This window comes from Euprymna scolopes, chromosome 17, assembly GCF_053919585.1.
Source record: "Euprymna scolopes isolate OS-2025 chromosome 17, ASM5391958v1, whole genome shotgun sequence".
Taxonomy (NCBI): domain Eukaryota; kingdom Metazoa; phylum Mollusca; class Cephalopoda; order Sepiida; family Sepiolidae; genus Euprymna; species Euprymna scolopes.
The window spans coordinates 18,797,787-18,810,523 of NC_136498.1; the positions used below are offsets into that span (position 1 = coordinate 18,797,787).

Sequence of the window (12,737 nt, forward strand, 5' to 3'; positions counted from 1 at the left end):
TTGAAAATTTTTTCAACAACAAGATTTTTATATATGTATGTGTGTGTGGGTGTGTTTATGGCTATGTGTGTGTGTGGGTGTGTGTGTGTGGGTGTGTGTTTATGGCTATGTGTGTGTGAGGTGTGTGTTTATGGCTATGTGTGTGCGTGTGTTATGAATATTTATATGTGTGTATTAATGGATATGTATGTGTGTGTTCATGGATATGTATGTGTGTGTTAATGGATATGTATGTGTGTGTTAATGGATATGTATGTGTGTGTTAATGGATATGTATGTGTGTGTTAATGGATATGTATGTGTGCGTTAATGGATATGTATGTGTGTGTTAATGGATATGTATGTGTGTGTTTATGAATATTTATATGTGTGTGTGTTTATGGATGTGTGTGTGTGTTTATGGATATGTGTGTGTGTTGATATGTGTGTCTGTATGGATGTGTGTGTATGGATATGTGTGTGTGTATGGATATGTGTGTGTGTGTGTTTATGGATATGTGTGTGAGTGTGTGTTTATGGATATGTGTGTGAGTGTGTGTTTATGGATATGTGTGTGAGTGTGTGTTTATGGATATGTGTGTGAGTGTGTGTTTATGGATATGTGTGTGTGTGTGTGTTTATGGATGTGTGTGTGTGTGTTTATGGATGTGTGTGTGTGTGTGTTTATGGATGTGTGTGTGTGTGTGTTTATGGATGTGTGTGTGTGTTTATGGATGTGTGTGTGTGTGTGTTTATGGATGTGTGTGTGTGTGTTTATGGATGTGTGTGTGTGTGTTTATGGATGTGTGTGTGTGTGTGTGTGTGTTTATGGATGTGTGTGTGTGTTTATAGATATGTATGTGTGTTTATGGATATGTGTGTGTGTTTATGGATATGTGTGTGTGTTTATGGATGTGTGTGTGTGTGTGTGTTTATGGATATGTGTGTGTGTGTGTGTTTATGGATATGTGTGTGTGTTTATGGATATGTGTGTGTGTTTATGGATATGTGTGTGTGTTTATGGATATGTGTGTGTGTTTATGGATATGTGTGTGTGTGTGTGTTTATGGATATGTGTGTGTGTGTGTTTATGGATGTGTGTGTGTGTGTGTGTTTATGGATATGTGTGTGTGTGTTTATGGATATGTGTGTGTGTGTTTATGGATATGTGTGTGTGTGTTTATGGATATGTGTGTGTGTGTTTATGGATATGTGTGTGTGTGTTTATGGATATGTGTGTGTGTGTGTTTAGTGATGTGTGTGTGTTTATGGATATGTGTGTGTGTGTGTGTGTTTAGGGATATGTGTGTGTGTGTGTGTTTATGGATATGTGTGTGTGTGTGTTTATGGATATGTGTGTGTGTGTTTATGGATATGTGTGTGTGTTTATGGATATGTGTGTGTGTTTATGGATATGTGTGTGTGTTTATGGATATGTGTGTGTGTTTATGGATATGTGTGTGTGTTTATGGATATGTGTGTGTGTGTGTGTGTTTATGGATATGTGTGTGTGTGTGTTTATGGATGTGTGTGTTTATGGATATATATGCGTGTGTGTGTTTATGGATATATATGCGTGTGTGTGTTTATGGATATATATGCGTGTGTGTGTTTATGGATATATATGCGTGTGTGTGTTTATGGATATATATGCGTGTGTGCCTTTATGGATATATATGCGTGTGTGCCTTTATGGATATATATGCGTGTGTGTGTGTTTATGGATATATATTTTACGGATATACATAGAAATCAACTTTTCAAAATCAGAACATAGCTCGGATGTTGCCATGTTTTGGTGTGCGTATAATATAAGCCGTTTACATTTAATTTGTGTCAGAGGTTGTTTTCGACGGCGATTTACGAGCTTAGTGGTCGAAAGAATCGCCAACGTAAAACGAGGAGTCGGTTGATGAGACAAATCAAAATTGATTCGTGACTTAACTGCATTAGTATCAAGTGGAAACAAAATCACCACAGTCTGTCGCTTCAGCGGAATTCAACCAATCCTACTAATGTAAAAATCAATTCTCGTTCATAACAGTCACTGGCCTCAGTCATGTTCCAGCGTTGACGAAGGTTTTAAGATTATTGAATGATCCGAGATATCATTCCCGACCAACCCACAATCCGGCCACTTTCATTAGAATAGCTTTTAACTTGAGACACAAGCAATCTTGACCATCCGCTTGAAATCCATTAATACTAATTCTTGGGCAATTTACCGTTGGCATCGTTTTTCCCTCCAGCTGTTCTATTATGCCCTTGGGGTTAATTCTGAGGGAACTTTTGCCCCGGGCTTGCTCCCCATGGCAGGTTTATGATTGTTATTATGATGTTAACGTTCACGCTGGTGATTTCGATTGGGTTTTCCTTGGATTTAAAGAGAGCAGCATCTTCGCAATTCTTTTCTATCTCTTGTGTTCACTAAACCCGCATCTTCATCCATTTTTTATCTTTTTAATTTGTTCACTATTTCCTTCTTTTTATTTTTTTTATGTCTTCAGGTTTTCACTCATTACTTTTTCATCATATTTTTTCTGTATTATTTTCTATTTCTTTGATATTCTTTATTTTATCTTGCATTTACTTTTTTTTTTAATTTCCTTCTTTCTCTTTTATCATTTTATTCCTCTTTTCTTATTCTTCATTTTATGTATCCGTTTCTTTTTGTTCATTTTCTTATCCAGTCTCCTCTTCCATTTCTTCCTTTCTTCTAAATTTTCTTCCTATTCTTTCTTTATTCTTCATTTTTTCACTATTCTCTTTTGTGAATATTTTTGTTCATTTACTCTTCTTATATAAGGGAGTCACCACTTATCAAGGCCCGAAGGCCACTCGAGGATAAGGGTTAATCAATGTAAGGTGGTAATTTAGTAATCGTTAATGGTGTAGATTGGGTAGAATATGGATTATTTAAGGTAGCCGGCTCAACAAGAACTTGTTTACATTGGACTTGAAGTCTACCATATTGTAATCGGATGGAAAACAGTGTTCTACATGCTGGCAGTTCTTGAAAAGAATCTTTGTTCATGGAATCTGAGTTTAGATTTAGGCACAGATAGAGTGTGGGGAAAATTGATCATTGTGGTTGTAGCTAGTCGAGTGTTTATGAAAGTTTGGAGCTCAGATAACCACTTGCCATGAAAATAACTATAGAGCAGAGACAGGTTTGCAACGTCTCCTCTATGGAGATATTGGTAGCAGGGAAGAAGAAACGGCATCACCTACTAAGTTTTGAAGTCGGATTTGAACTTTTTTCCCTTTTTCTTTTTCAAACTTTCTTCTTATTGCACATTTTCATCATATTCCTGTTCTTATTTCGCAGTTTTTTTCTTAATTTTCTAATAGTCCATTACATTTTTTATTTCCCTCCTTTACATTTTCTACCTTCTTTCGCTTCTCATTTTCCTTAATGTTCCCTCTTTAATTTTTTCTTTAAATTTCAGTTATTTTTCTTCTGGTTTATTTATTTATTTAATCTTTTCTTATTCTTCCACGATGATAACACTGTTATTAACTCCTTAGCTCTTTTGATTGACCGCTACATTTCTTACAAATTCATTAAGTGGACGAATAGTAGTTGTATCTGCATAAGAAAGTAGAAAAAAAATTTTCTCGTGTTAATTACACAGGCTGAGAAAATTTTTAACTAAACTTTGTATACAAAGAATTTGTGCAAAAAGTCTACAATGAATTTTACGAGTATTTTGGTGATGAAAAGTACTTATAAAAAAATATTGCATTTTGAATTAAAAAAAACGTATTTCAATGAAAACACCATGACAAAAGAAAAAAAATCAATTAACACTCACCATATTATCAGCACACAGAGAGACGCCAAAAGAGACGCGACTATTTATTTTTTTACATTTATGCACAACAAAAGCTATACATCAAAAAGACAAAGACACGTTGAATTACGTGCCTTTTATATAAAAAGTAAAAAGACAAAAAAGAATTACCTATCCCTAAGATACACGCCACTAGTTAATAAGAAAAAAATGAATCAAAAATGATGTTCCACACCACCCTTCAATGAGAAGTAGATTTAGATTTTTAAACATCAAAGAAATTAATTCAAGAGAAAGCATATTTTTACTTTAAAAATATCAAAGTAAGTTAGTCCTCGCGCGAAAGAGCAGGACACAAAATGTTTTAAATAATAATTATAATAGAATAACAATAACAAAGACGTTCGCTGGCGAGGACTACTATTGACCGTAACCAGTTATCCACTCCTTTTGAAATTTTCCTCTCTATTTTTCTCGTTATGTACTGAATATTTGTTAATGAAACCCATATGAAATATGTTCCTTATTAAATTTTAAAGATTTTCTATGACGTTAAATGGGCTGGTAAACAGCAAAACAAAAACCAAATACAATACGCAAATGTCCAGCTAGAATTCGTCACTGACAATTTTCTTTCTCAACTTCTCCCCACTGCCTCTGCCAACAGACATTTTATCAGAAAACTGGCCCCATTCCATCTGCATACATGTGCAGTGGAAGATGAGATATTGTGAGATTCCACGAGACTAAACCTTATAAATCCATGGCTGCCATCTTTAATTTCTCTTTCTCTCAGATCCCATCCGAAGGTAAGTTGTATGACCGCACGATACACACACACGCGCGGGCGCTTTCCTCTTGGATTATTACATTCAACTCTACATTCTATTCTGAAAGAAGTTTAAAAAATTAATCTAAAACAGTCATTTTAAAGTTTTTCTTAAAAAATTCTAATTTTCTCATTATTCAGACCTGTATTATAAAGAGGGGGTTGCAAACAATGAATTGTGGTGTGAGAGGAAGTACAAACTGAAACAGAGAGAATATTCAGACCTGTAATAATACAAAAAGGAGGTTGCAAAAATGAGTTGTGGTGTGAGAGGAAATACAAACTGAAATAGAGAGAAGGGGAGTTTTAAAATATAATCTTAAAAAGATAAGATACAAGTTAGAAAAGCATTTCATCCAAGGCATGAAAATTGTTAAACAAAATGTTTTTACTACAGGCTTTAAAAATAAAGGCACAAGATCCAATTTGTAATTTATTTATCTTCAAAATGCACTTTTATACATTTTACAAAGTTATAAAAATTTAATTTAAATTGAATCAAAAAATTATCTTGGATTTATTTCATGTAATGTACATTTGGGTGCACTTTAAAAACATTATGTTTCATCTAGCAATAAATGATATAGATATATTTTCAATGTTTTTTTTTTAAAAGTACAGCAGAATGTCCATTACATACAATAAATCAAATTTGATTCAATTTAAATTAAATTTTTATACCTTACTTAATAAAATTTACAAAAGTGCACTTTGAAGATAAATAAATTTCAAATTGAATCTTGTACCTTTATTTTAAAAGCCTATAGTAAAAACATTTTGTTTAACAATTTTCATGCTTTGGATGAAATGATTTTCTAACTTGTAAAAGATAAAAACAACACTTTTTATCATAAACACATAACGTACATGACTCGCGTTCACTTTTACAATTACAAACATGGAGTATACACAAAAACTTTTACTTTACAAACATGGAGTATACACAAAAACGAAATCTGTCTATCTATGAACGCCCCGACAAAAATATAATTACTTTAGTTTGAGAACTTTGAAGAGAAGAATTCAAAAGAAAGCATATTTTTACTTTGAAAAGGAATTTTCCCTGATTGAGATTGTCGGACTGACTTCCTCATCTTGGTTGTTATTGTCACAACATTTCGGTCGTTTTGCCCTCCGTCAGGTGTTTTGTATCGAACTGGGGAACCGTTTCTTAGGAGTCTCGAACCCAACCCTTTATTATTATTACGGGGGTACCGTGTTCGGACTCCAGCTAGGCTTTGGGACATGCTGATTCTCTGTTTTGAATGTTACTTTTTTCACTGCCTTCGTTCAGGATTGAACTCAGCACCTTTGGGTAACTGTAAACTTTGATACAACGTCTAGGACCACTCGGCCATATGTCACTAGGACAATTCTTAGTTTGTTTTTGTTAATGTTAAACCTATGTTGTTATTCAAGGTTTTCTCTCTTTATCAGAGGTGTCCAAATTGCATTCAGCTCTATGCTTGGTTTGCTCAGTAGGTTGTTATGTCCGAGCATGTGAGCTGTTTCTTTAAGTTTTCTCACTTTCCAGTGGGTCTCTCTGTTTATTATTTTTACTTCATCCCATAGGAGGCGATGCCCCCCCTCTCCATCCAGACATGGTTGGCTATACCCGATTTTTCCGTCTCCCCTTTAGTTACCGCTTTTCGGTGTTCTTCCACCCTTACTTTAAGGGGGCGGCATGTTTCACCCTTGTAAACCTTTCTGCAACTGCATGGAACGGAGTATATGCAGTTTTTGGTCATGTTCTCCTCCATGTGGGGCTTCACTCGTACCAGGTGTCGTCTGAGTGTTGACTCGCTCTTGAATACCGTCCTGATGTTGTAGGGGGCACATATTCTCTGAATCTTTTCGGAGATGCCTCGTATGTATGGTAGGCAGACCGTTGGAGGTTTTTGGGTTTCATTCTCCTCTCTTATACTATTAACACGTCTGGTGGATAGTATGCTATCGGGGTAGTTGTTAGGACGGAGGGTATTCTTCAACCTGACCATTTCTTGGTGGTATGTAATGGTGTCGCTACTTATTGTCTCTGCTCGATGTTGTAAGCAGCGTGCGATTCCATGTTTGATACTGTATGGGTGATGGGAGTTGAAGTTTAGGTATTGTTCGGTGAAGGTAGGCTTGCGATATACGGATGTCTTAAACCCATGCTCTGTGCGTGATGTGAGTATATCAAGGAAGGCCAGTTGGTTATCTTTTTCTTTCTCCATTGTGAACTGTATCGATGGTCTTATTGAGTTCACATGGTCTAGGAGAGCCTGGATGTCTTCCTGATGGGGCCAGAGTATGAAGGTGTCATCAACGTATCTTAGCCACATGGTGGGCTTTAAGGGAGCTGAACCTAAGGCCATGTCTTCGAAGTACTCCATGTATACGTTCGCCATCACTGGTGATAATGGCGAGCCCATAGCTAGTCCCTCCTCTTGTCGATATAGGTCAGTACCCATTCTGAAGTAGGTTGTTTCTATGCAGAATGTCAGCATTTCCATTAAGTTTGGCAATGGTACACATGTGTGCTCTTCTATGGAGAGGTCCTCAGCTAGTTTGTCTTGAATTACTGCTAGTGCGTCACTAGTTGGGACTTTAGTGAACAGGCTAACCACATCTAGGCTTGCCATTTGGTTTGTACTGATGGGTGCTACCTTGATCATTCAAAGTAACATTCAAAACAGAGAATCAGCAACTATGTCCCAAAGCCTAGCTGGAGTCCGAACACGGTACCCCCGTAATAATAATAAAGGGTTGGGTTCGAGACTCCTAAGAAACGGTTCCCCAGTTCGATACAAAACACCTGACGAAGGCCGGAGGGCAAAACGACCGAAACGTTGTGACAATAACAACCAAGATGAGGAAGTCAGTCCGACAATCTCAATCAATGAAAACACCTAATCTCAAAAATACAGACAATTACTAGGAATTTTCACGTTTTAACAGACACTATTACAAAGTAAGATTTTTGGTGAAAAATGTCGTGAAATCAACATGAAAATAAATTTATACATGGATTAAACAAAAAGGAAAAACATTTCAATTTTGCATACACAATCGACAGAAGGCAAACCTGCTTTCATTTTCTTATATACTACGGTGAGAAAACAAAGTGAAACATTTTCTCCCATTCGAACATAAAGTAAACTGGGAGTCGACTAGTCTGTTATTATAAATTATTACCCTACAAAAATGTAGGGTTTAAGGAAAAATAAGTCTATAGACTCCTTATTGTTCTTGACCACGGAAATCTTTAGGAAAAGGCGAAAGATTTATCCGCTAAAAATGACTGGGAATCAGAGTATTTATTTATTTAGCCTTTCGGCCCCGGTCTTAGCATTATCTACTGCCAAGGCCTCATTTGGGGTCCGAAAGAGCTTAGGCACTAAGGCCAGTAAGGGGATTGGGGGGGGGGAAACCGGGTCTTTGCTTAAGCTATGCTAGACGTGTACGAAAGACAAGTACTTTATTAGTTTTTCTACACTAGAGATCTATCACGCTAAATACGCCTTCATTCTTACCAGGACCTACTTTAAAAACATCCCCCAGCGTACGGGATGGCAGGCGACTTCATGCATTCTGTTGAAAAAATAATGTTATTTACAAAACAAAATAAAATGTATATTTACAAACAAAAGAAAGTATTTTTCTTTTAAAGATGGGGTGAGATGATGGGGGTGGTGTGCAAACTATGAAACACCCAAAAAGAAAGAAAAGAAAACAAACAAAATGCCTATGGGGACGGGTTAGTAAGGGGACCGTCCCATCCTACTTGCTATTTATCCATTAGAACGGCCACTGTCTTCCGGTCCCCATCCCCGTGGGGAGAGGTGAAAGCAAGCAGGTCGTTTCCTAGTGGGGAGTGGAGGATCTAAATAACTGCTCTTCTGCGAAAATAACTTGGGGTTGGGGGTCAATAGGGATGGACGGCGTCTTCCAAGATAAAGGATGTAATGGCGAAAAAACAGGCCGGGGACAAAACAAACAAGTGGACTGGGCATCTTTGGAAGCTCTCCTAGTGCCGATAAAAAATAAAGACTCGGGGACAGGATCGACACATTTACTTCCCTAGTCTAGGCCCTAATAAAGAACTTATCTTCCACTCTTGGTGGTTACTCAGCCTAACTAACCCTACTCTTACCCATATTACAAGGTAAACCTTGTATTAACAAAAGGGCTGGGTTCCGAGAAAAATATAGACCCCAGCACCTTAGGACCAATACCACTAGGGTGGAAACACGAACTCGAACCTAGCGCCTCGTCGGATGCACAAACTAGTGTTGTGCACCCATCTCCTATCAAAGTCTATCCGGTGCAATCTTTTCCAATCACATCTGATCTTTATTTTAAGTTGATGCTTAAAATAGACAACCAGATCCTGATCGGAAACAGATTGCTCCTCATAGACAATGCCCAGACGTGTAACCCAGGTCTCTAACCGAGCTACCGCTAGGATCGCTAGAAACACCGCCCGTTTCTCCCTGTCAAACGGCGGGTCCACATTGTCGACAACGTACGCTAACTCAAGTGGCACCGACCGCTCGGGATCGATGCGAGCCGTTACCTCTCCGACATACTCCGAGAGACTCCGCACCTCGCTGCAAAGAAAGAACGCGTGTTCTCTCGTTTCCTCCTCCTCTTCATCGTTGCAGCGTGGGCACGGGGGATAATACTCTTAACCATCCCGAAGATCCCTGGCTAGTCTGCCAAAGAGTGGCAAGGCGTCCTGGACTAGCCTCCACGTAATTGAAAATTCAGAGTTATTTATGTAGCTACTGGCAGGCGCCAAATTCCACAGCGAGAGATCTTCCCCCCTCGAAAAATGTAGCCGCTCAACCAGCGGGTCTTTTGCAGTCCCCACCACTAACTCCTCATATAGCCTCCTCCTAGGCCGTGCAAGGTCACTGGACCCCGGCAATGCCCTAAGGGAGGCTCGGCATTCGATCAGGAAACGCCGTTCCCCCCACCGGTCTTCTGCGACCTTCAGACGCAGGGTCGGATATTATCCGTGGAAAAGGGCGGAGATGCACGTGCGGAAGTCCGGACCAAAGCCGGCGGTTTAAATAACAGCCCTCAGGAACCCAAAGTCCACCCTGTCGAATGCACTGGACTGATCAAAATTAATCAGCGCTACTCCATGAACGCCTCGTTAAAAAATTTAAGTGCTTTAGTTTGACAACTTTGAAGAGAAGAATTCAAGAGAAAGCATATTTTTACTTTGAATAGGAATTTTCACGTTTTAACAGACACTATTACAAAGTGAGATTTTTGGTGAAAAATGTCGTTAAATTAACATGAAAATAAATGGATTAAACAAAAAGGAACACCATTAAATTTTTGCATACAAAATCGACAGAAGGCAAACCTGCTTTCATTTTCTTATATACTATGGTGAGAAAACAAAGTGAAACATTTTCTCCCATTAGTCTGTTATTATATAATTTATTACCCTACAAAAATGTAGGGTTTAAGGAAAAATAAGTCTATAGACTCCTTATTGTTCTTGACCACGGAAATCTTTAGGAAAAGGCGAAAGATTTATTCGCTAAAAATGACCAGGAACAAGAGTGGCCTTCATTTTGAGGGGCCCCAAGTTAGCTTGACAGCGTCGTTCAACAGGCGCGATCCTGAAATGTCATTTTGTCGAATTAATTAATTCAATTTTACAGATGTATATGATACTGCTTGATTACCAAATTATTCTATCTATTATAATTCTGCTAGTAGAGAGTATTTTAGAAAAAAATGAGACTATTTAAAAAAAAATCACATTTATCTCCCTGGCAGCCCCAGTTAATAAAGTTATCTTCCCCTGTATAATTCTAGGGGGTTCAGTAGGGTTGGAGCGTATAAAACAAGAAGAGACGTACTGATTTATATCGGCTACTTTTTCTACACTTTCTTTTAATAATCTGTCGCATAAAACGTACTTTTTAACAACCAAAAAATAAAAAAAAAATAAAATAAAAAAAAACATTTTGTCACAAGCATATAACGTACATGACTCGCGTTCATTTTTACAATAGGCAAACATGGAGTATACACAAAAACGAAATCTATCTATGAACGCCTCGTTAAAAAATGTAAGTGCTTTGGCAACTTTGAAGAGAAGAATTCAAGAGAAAGCATATTTTTACTTTGAATAGGTATTTTCACGTTTTAACAGACACTATTACAAAGTGAGATTTTTGGTGAAAAATGTCGTTAAATTAACATGAAAATAAATTTATACATGGATTAAACAAAAAGGAAAACCATTAAATTTTTGCATACAAAATCGACTGAAGGCAAACCTGCTTTCATTTTCTTATATACTATGGTGAGAAAACAAAGTGAAACATTTTCTCCCATTAGTCTGTTATTATATAATTTATTACCCTACAAAAATGTAGGGTTTAAGGAAAAATAAGTCTATAGACTCCTTATTGTTCTTGACCACGGAAATCTTTAGGAAAAGGCGAAAGATTTATTCGCTAAAAATGACCAGGAACAAGAGTGGCCTTCATTTTGAGGGGCCCCAAGTTAGCTTGACAGCGTCGTTCAACAGGCGCGATCCTGAAATGTCATTTTGTCGAATTAATTAATTCAATTTTACAGATGTATATGATACTGCTTGATTACCAAATTATTCTATCTATTATATTTCTGCTAGTAGAGAGTATTTTAGAAAAAAATGAGACTATTTTAAAAAAAATCACATTTATCTCCCTGGCAGCCCCAGTTAATAAAGTTATCTTCCCCTGTATAATTCTAGGGGGTTCAGTAGGGTTGGAGCGTATAAAACAAGAAGAGACGTACTGATTTATATCGGCTACTTTTTCTACACTTTCTTTTAATAATCTGTCGCATAAAACGTACTTTTTAACAACGAAAAAAAAAAAAAAAAAAAAAAAAAAAAACATTTTGTCACAAGCATATAACGTACATGACTCGCGTTCATTTTTACAATAGGCAAACATGGAGTATACACAAAAACGAAATCTATCTATGAACGCCTCGTTAAAAAATGTAAGTGCTTTGGCAACTTTGAAGAGAAGAATTCAAGAGAAAGCATATTTTTACTTTGAATAGGTATTTTCACGTTTTAACAGACACTATTACAAAGTGAGATTTTTGGTGAAAAATGTCGTTAAATTAACATGAAAATAAATTTATACATGGATTAAACAAAAAGGAAAACCATTAAATTTTTGCATACAAAATCGACTGAAGGCAAACCTGCTTTCATTTTCTTATATACTATGGTGAGAAAACAAAGTGAAACATTTTCTCCCATTAGTCTGTTATTATATAATTTATTACCCTACAAAAATGTAGGGTTTAAGGAAAAATAAGTCTATAGACTCCTTATTGTTCTTGACCACGGAAATCTTTAGGAAAAGGCGAAAGATTTATTCGCTAAAAATGACCAGGAACAAGAGTGGCCTTCATTTTGAGGGGCCCCAAGTTAGCTTGACAGCGTCGTTCAACAGGCGCGATCCTGAAATGTCATTTTGTCGAATTAATTAATTCAATTTTACAGATGTATATGATACTGCTTGATTACCAAATTATTCTATCTATTATATTTCTGCTAGTAGAGAGTATTTTAGAAAAAAATGAGACTATTTTAAAAAAAATCACATTTATCTCCCTGGCAGCCCCAGTTAATAAAGTTATCTTCCCCTGTATAATTCTAGGGGGTTCAGTAGGGTTGGAGCGTATAAAACAAGAAGAGACGTACTGATTTATATCGGCTACTTTTTCTACACTTTCTTTTAATAATCTGTCGCATAAAACGTACTTTTTAACAACGAAAAAATAAAAAAAAATAAAATAAAAAAAAACATTTTGTCACAAGCATATAACGTACATGACTCACGTTCATTTTTACAATAGGCAAACATGGAGTATACACAAAAACGAAATCTATCTATGAACGCCTCGTTAAAAAATGTAAGTGCTTTGGCAACTTTGAAGAGAAGAATTCAAGAGAAAGCATATTTTTACTTTGAATAGGTATTTTCACGTTTTAACAGACACTATTACAAAGTGAGATTTTTGGTGAAAAATGTCGTTAAATTAACATGAAAATAAATTTATACATGGATTAAACAAAAAGGAAAACCATTAAATTTTTGCATACAAAATCGACTGAAGGC

General features: G+C 36.6%; 4 non-coding genes across 4 annotated transcripts; all 4 read right to left on the reverse strand.

Moving 5' to 3' along the window:
* Positions 1-7,777: 7,777 nt before the first annotated feature.
* On the reverse strand, positions 7,778-7,901 carry LOC145297396 (U5 spliceosomal RNA). The gene has a single exon (XR_013870247.1). It is a non-coding gene; the product is annotated as a U5 spliceosomal RNA (small nuclear RNA).
* A 2,142-nt stretch (positions 7,902-10,043) lies between these two features.
* On the reverse strand, positions 10,044-10,167 carry LOC145297267 (U5 spliceosomal RNA). The gene has a single exon (XR_013870125.1). It is a non-coding gene; the product is annotated as a U5 spliceosomal RNA (small nuclear RNA).
* An 804-nt stretch (positions 10,168-10,971) lies between these two features.
* LOC145297268 (U5 spliceosomal RNA) lies at positions 10,972-11,095 on the reverse strand. The gene has a single exon (XR_013870126.1). It is a non-coding gene; the product is annotated as a U5 spliceosomal RNA (small nuclear RNA).
* An 801-nt stretch (positions 11,096-11,896) lies between these two features.
* LOC145297269 (U5 spliceosomal RNA) lies at positions 11,897-12,020 on the reverse strand. The gene has a single exon (XR_013870127.1). It is a non-coding gene; the product is annotated as a U5 spliceosomal RNA (small nuclear RNA).
* Positions 12,021-12,737: the final 717 nt, after the last annotated feature.